We start from the raw sequence: 7,331 nt of genomic DNA on the forward strand, positions 1-7,331 counted from the left end.
TGCTTGTGCACCTCATGTACCTACTGATCATCCCCAGTTGTGCTGTTTATTTGTTCAGTTCCTCACATGATTACTATTGTGAGGAGAGGGAAAGTGTGGAACTCATCCCTGCTGCCCTTCACATGTTGGGGGGCAGGAAAGGTCTGAAGAGGAGATCCTGGGTAACTAGAATCGTAGAGTTGAAGGGGACCCCAAGGGTCATCTAGTTCAATCCCCTACAATGCAGGAATCCTGCCCACAGCCAGAAACCTTTATGCATTGCACCATTGGAGACAGCAAGGCTCTATTGTAGGAAGAGTCCACATGGGCAAAATAGGCTCCCTAGTGCAAGACTCTCCTCTCCAGCCTGTTGGGTCTGGGGTCTGGATGGGGCCAGCAAGCTTATCCTCACTTTCCTCCTCACTGCGTGTGAAAATCTGATTAGGACATGTGTAGTGTCAGATGCTGTTTCAGACAGTCCCCTGACCCTTAGGAGTAGATTTCCAGAGGCTGAAGTGGGAAAGAAGAAATGGGAAAGGTCCCTTCTGTGATCAAGATCAAAACCATGCTTTTGGTTTTTAGGATCCCAACCCATGCCTGCTATCTGGCAATTTGCACCTGTCTCGCCCTGCTTTCCAAAAACACCAAATGCTCAATTTTTATCCCATCAATCTTAAGTACAGTGGACACTCGGGTTGTAAACATGATCCATGTGGGAGGCATGTTTGCAACCCACAGCATCTGCGCACACACGGGTTGCGATTCGGTGCTTCTGTGCATGTGCAAAGCGTGATTTAGCGCTTCTGCGCATGCGTGACCGCCGAAACCCGGAAGGAACCCATTCCAGTACTTCCGGGTTTCAGCGCATCCATAGCATGAAAAAACGCAACCTGAAGCGACTGTAACCCGAGGTCTGACTGTATCCAAAAATATACTAGTAACAAGAATCCTAGAAAAAGCAATAATTAAAAGCAATAAAAAGTTAATAGAATGTTTAAAACTTACAAATAATTGCAGTTATTCTACTCTGAGTAGAACGCGTTGCATATAAGCCAAAGAATAAAAACACAATAATGATAAAAGGCAGCAGTGGGAACCAGTAGTAATATTGATCTATCTCATTGCTAGATTTGTTAGTTCCTTGTTTCACTTTGTGAACGGCTGTGGATTTTTTGTTGAATAAAAGTGTAAAAATAGTTGTAAGCTTAGACTGTGTAATTAATGAAATATAGACAGAGTTCAAAATGTTCTACACACATAGCCACAAAAGTGGTGGGCCTTGAGATGAGCAAAATTCCATTAGAAGCTCATTAAAATAGTCTTTCATGGACGGGCAGGAGAGTTGCTTTCTTACAGAATGAGTCACTGTTTCCCTCCCACACACATTTAGTAGGATCTGCAGAAATATAGTCACTATTATTGTTGTTATAGTTATTAATGATAGCTAATGATAATTACATGCCATTTTACACAATACATAATCATTATGACGATACAACCTAGTACTTAGCATGTATGAAGTGTTTTTCACACAAAGTGCTTATAGCTTTTTGTTACCCAACTCCCCCCTCCATCACAAATGGAAGAAACCAAGCAAGAGATGTAACATTTCTCTTTTTTTATGCGACTTTCTGAGTGTTAAGTGATCAGGTGACCAATGAGTGGCACAGGTTTAATCATAAACAAACAAAGAAAAAGATGCTGCTTTTTGGAAATTTGAACAATAAGTGGCACTCCATCAGAACCATGGAAATTCTCCAAGCTTAAGCAACCCGCTATAATTGTGAATTTAGAGCGTATCTCCCAGGAATTTAAGCCACTGCGTTTCTTCATACGAACAGGAAACAAAAAGCTATGGAGATCCAACCTTTGTCTCTATTCTTTAGGCGTGGATCTTGGACATCTAGACCCCGTTGGGCAAAGCTACAGAGATAATAACTTCATATTTTTCCTCTTTATGTTTCTATTCATTTTCTTTCCTCCTGCAGAAATTGACCTATTGGGCCAGTCACTGTGCAAACCCCTGGCGAAGAAAAAAGGCAGGAGAATTGTTCTTTCCTTGAGAACCCATGCTGGTAAAAGTCCACATTTCACCCAGCAGGGATGGCTTCAGAAGAGATGCAGGCTGTGCTGTCTTCTCCCATAGGCTTGTGTTTTTCATTCCCATGACACGCACAGCAGATTCCCATAGCCTGGCGCCCTGCGGCCTTGGGCTCCTGTCTGAGCTCAGCTCCTCCTAGCTCAGAAGCCTAATCAGTCAGTCAGTCAGAAGTCTAATGTGCTTCTGCCCCCTTGCCACCATGATGTCTTGCCTTCTTAATGTCTGGGCAGTGACCTTTTAAAAGCTTGTTTGCAGCTTCACTTGCTGCTTTTAGACAAAATGTCTTATTGCTATTGACCACCTCCACCCTTAAGAAGTGCCTCCCTTCTTTTCTTCATTTCTCTGGGTTAGGAAATGTTGTCTGGTGGCAAGAGAGAGGGAGAGAGGAAAAGCAGATTAACAGTGGAGATGCCTGTTTTAAATGAATCTGAATGAGTGTCATGAAGAAAGACTTTTCTCTGCAAAGTAGATGTTGTTTTTCCTCCCCAAAGGGTCATGTGGCTCCTTCTGACTTCATACAGGCAGACAAGCCTAATTCAGCTGTCTGTTGCACAGTGTAGTTAAGTGGTTTTGTAAAGCCATCTCCCCTCAAAAGTGTCAGTTTAATAGATTGTCATCAGAACCACTTCAGTTTGGTTGGAGCCTACCTGGACCCTAAGGACTAAATCCTTACTCTAGTACCAATATAGCTCAGTGAGAAAAGGCATGACTTCTTTCTATAATGTCCAAAGTTGAGTCTGTCCATTTCTGCCTCACCATTTAAAGCATCAGAGGCAACATGACCGAAAAGAAGACCTGTGCTTGAGGTGATGATGAATCTTCATCCTATTGCTTTCTTTTCAAGATCCAGATTCTGGGAGGCATAGAAGGGCAAGGCTTGGGAAAAGAGTAAGGAGATTTGGAATGGTATGGTTTGTAGGGGCATGGAATGGAAAAAGCTCTACCATAACACAATGTAGAAAAAAAGTTCCTAGGGGGGTTGAGGGACACACGCACAAAATATTTCTGTAAAATGTCTGAGGTGTACACATTTAAACGATCCATGCTTTATTTCAGAAACTGACCTTTGGGAGAAATTTTAAAGTTCAAGTTTTAGTTTGTCACTTGCTTCCTATGAAAAAGCAAAGCAACAAGTGCATAAATAGTTTGTCCTTTTGCCATGTTTTTTGTAGGGGCAGGAATCTTGTTTTAATGATGAACTGAGAAGGAGCTGTCCAGAGTGCTGGTAAATAATGCCCAGCTGCTTTCTGATTACTGAGAGTTTACCAGAGATTGCCAACATGTTTTCAAGCAGGATAAAACTTGGCTTCCCCTGAGAAAAAACAAAACAAACCCTAACATTCTCAGGGTGTTAAATTTTGTGAAGTCAGAAGTCATACTTTGGGCTGCAGATATGGAAAACCAATACAATTCTGGAACTGTTGTGCAATGGTCCAAAGTGAAAATATATTATTTATGTTATTTTTCACTGATTTTGGCACCCAAAGTTTTCCATTCTTATTAAAGCTTCATTTTATAGCAGCTTAATGCGTGTTCAGTTTAAGCTTTTTATGAATGAATTTTAACGTATCCTGCCAACCTTAGGCAGATGGTATAATTTTATTCCCCGACTTTAATTTTTTTTCTCATTTCTTACAATACTAAGAACTGTTTGATCTTCATCTTGATGTTTTGAAAAGGTAAGAAATAAAACTTATACACAGTCTTTACATGTAAACTAAGCAAACGAATTCTGTTAAAGAAAAAACAGTAAAACAACATTATTACATATGGCAGATTTTAGGTTTGGATTTTCACCTAGTACATGCCTCTGTCCATTTAGGTGCTCCCCTGGCAAGTCAATTCTTCTTAAGGCAGAACATTCAACAAAATGGTGGCATTTTCTGGGATTTTTATCCATACGTAGGAGATCACATTCTTCAACACTTTTTCATGTAAAACATCCCCTGCACAGAAAATCTAGCACATCATGGAGAGAGTTAATACATTCCTCTCTGATCTGCTGTCTTTCTATATATAAGGTCTTCTTCTATTTTTTAAAACCTGGAAGAATATTTAAAATGTGCTTCTTCATTTGCAGTCCAATCATACAATGTGATTTTGCTTGAATGTGTTACTCATGTAAACCAGACACTAGAGGATGGGGAATCTGTGACCCTCCCAGATGTTGTTAGACTCCAGATGTTGTCACCTCCAGTCATCACAGCCAGTGGTCAGGGATTATAGGAATTTTAGTCCAGCCACACTTGAAAAGCCACATACTCTCTTTGCCGCTTATGGCGGTCTGGAGGTGAAATCAGACTACCTAAAGAGAAGGTGAAATCGGACTACCTAAAGTGAAGGGAACATTTGCTAAGAGAAACACCAGTTCCTCTCTGCATCCTGCTTGCAAGTCTGTCCTTCACTGACCTTAGGAGGCATTTGTGTCAAAGTTAGTCCCACAAGTCAAGAGAGGAGAAAACCCATCATTATCTGTAAAAAGGTAAGCGGATTGCTTCCTGTTGCTAGAGTTCCTGATACTTAAGATACCCTTTCCTTGGCATAGTACAATCCATATACATATTCTACTCAGAATAAATTCCCACTAAAGCTGTGTACACGCCACACATTGAACTAATTCCTCAAGGATCCTGGGAATGGAACCTTGATAAAGGTGCTGGGAATTATAGCTCGGTATTATTTTGTGGGGAGATGTGCTTTAAGTGTATGGTGTCTACCTAGCCTTAGTTTTGTGGGACACCCCCTTTAGAAAACAAGTTTAGTGTTGCAGCCTCATTAAAGCTTATCTTGCCATTTCATCTTAGGGGGCTGTGTTTGGTGGCTTTCTTGTTCTACCACAATCAGACCTTAGTGGTAACATCTCATCGCTTCCCGACCATTTTTGTATTTTGAGTCCTTAAAACACGATTTGTTTAACCAGGCTTTCTGTTTGCAAAGGTGGGTAGTGGCCTTTGAAGTCAAACTGAGGGGAGGGGGGGGGGGTTGCATCCTGAATGAGATACATATGCAGGTCTTGCATGCTCCAGCAGAGGTCAGATACCTACAAGAAAGCTAATTTATTGCAGTATGATAGATTATAACAGCTTATTTGGAGTTCCAATGTATAAATCACTTAAATGTATATTTACATAACATTCCTATTAATTACCACAAAAATCTGTAATGATTCTGTCTGAGCAGTTCCAGTTTATCTTGCAAATTTGTGTTTAAGCAATTCAGTAACAGGTAATATTTAATCAATAGACCATAACTGCTCATTTATCATGCCAGAGCGATGTATAAACAGTGAAGTTTGGACTGGATGGAGCTTAATGGACCTGCTTAATGTATTGCACAGATAATATACTGGGGGGTGCATGCTGCTAATAAAAATATACTGCTTAAAATCTTTAATGTGGTACGCTTATGGGGAGTTGATCTTTGTCATCTGTAGCACAATTTTGATAAAGCTCTGTTGATGCTCAGCAGAAAACTTGTGATAAGTTGTAGGGCTGAGGAAAGGCACTGAAGCCAGTCTAAAAATGGAATTACATATCCTGCTCATGTTCAGTGCTCTCTCTCCCTTTGTAAAGGGTGGTAAAATTTATACTTGTCATAAAGCCACCAGGCTGTGCATTTCCATACCTGTAGCCGGCAACAGGCAGCAATGTGGGCAAAAGTAGAAAAATGCAGAACCTGATAAAGACAGGACATAGTAGAAGAACCAACTTTTACACAGTGTATAGTTCTTCCATGAGACTTTTGTCGAGAGTGTTTAGGGAACCAGAAATGTCCCGTAGTAATTGTGAAGGCATTATTACGACAGTGGTTGTGGTATAAAACTGATTGGCAGGGGGAAATATGCAGTTTATTAGGAAGGGAATACTTTATAACATCACTCAAATGTGTCAACTGAACCTAGAATATGTAATCTACAGCTCAATCCTATACATGCCTATTCAGAACTCAAGTCCCATTGAGTTCAATGAGTTTTACTCCCAGAGAAGTTGAGTGTAGGACTGCAGCCTTGGTGGTTTAGGTGGACATTGGTAGTTTCTTCTTTCATAAGCATAAAATCAGTTTCAAAACCCATTACTCTGTGAGCTGTCATGTTTTTAATACAGGCTTTACATTTTCGGCTAGAGGTTATATTCTTAGGTGTATTAAATAATAACACAAACTTTTTTTGGTTTAACAACATGTATTTGGCATTTAGAAACTGCAAACAATAACAACAAACCTGACCCCAAACAAACCCCAAGACCATAATCCAACACAGGAATAAGTAAAAGAAGACTCGTATATTTCAGTGAAATCAGGGCTGCAATTCTATGCATAGTTGTACACCTGGAGTAAGTCTCACTGAGCTCAGTGGTGTTTCCTTCTGATTAGACACAGAAATAATTGCACTGTAAACTACTCAGTTTCGTGTTGGATTATAGTTTAAGCACAATCCTATGCATGCGAAATAAATTAAAAAATTAAAAAATTGTCCAGTAGCACCTTAGAGACCAACTAAGTTTATTCTAGGTTTAAGCTTTTGCGAGTATGCACACTTCTTCAGATGCATAGAATCCTATGCATGTTTACTCTGAAGTAATCTACAGTGTTCAGTGGGGCTTGCTCTTTAGTAAGTGTGTTTGGGGTTGCAGCCTAAATCTTTAATTGGCAGATATGCAAGTGTAAAAAAAGAACCAGAACTGTTTTTTAAAACTAACTGGCAAACATTGTAAAATATTGTCAGAAGCTGGCATTCATATGTGAAAATTACAATCCTGTAGAAAAACATGAAAAATGATTTACCAGTTGCCCTGGTGTAGTTATGTTCTATGGTATAGGTTTCTTTCATGTATGATTGTTTTCTCTAAGAGCTTAAGGGACATTAACCACGTCTAAAACAATGGTAATTTTATACACCCTAGAAAACATATAAACCCTGTGTCCTTAATGCAGTCTTCTAAAAAAGCACACAACCCATTGCTGTCACTTGGTAATCTTATGTTACCTATGCACCTTGAAGCTTGTAAAAGAAAAATGAAGGCAGAAATTGCCCCTTCGAGAGCTGTTCATAAATGATCTTTGGCTGTCTTTCAGAACATTACTCTCACTCTTTGTGAACTGCACTTGACACCTTGTAAGGTCTAGAGAATTTTCTCCATTTCAGACTATTCTACATGGTTATTTGCCAGTAATTTGTATTTAGAAGATAGACTGTGAAAAAGAATAGTCAATTTTCGTTCTCAAGAACAGCGTATACGGACCTAATCCTTGC

Source organism: Podarcis vaucheri, assembly GCF_965113315.1.
Source record: "Podarcis vaucheri genome assembly, chromosome: 3".
Taxonomy (NCBI): domain Eukaryota; kingdom Metazoa; phylum Chordata; class Lepidosauria; order Squamata; family Lacertidae; genus Podarcis; species Podarcis vaucheri.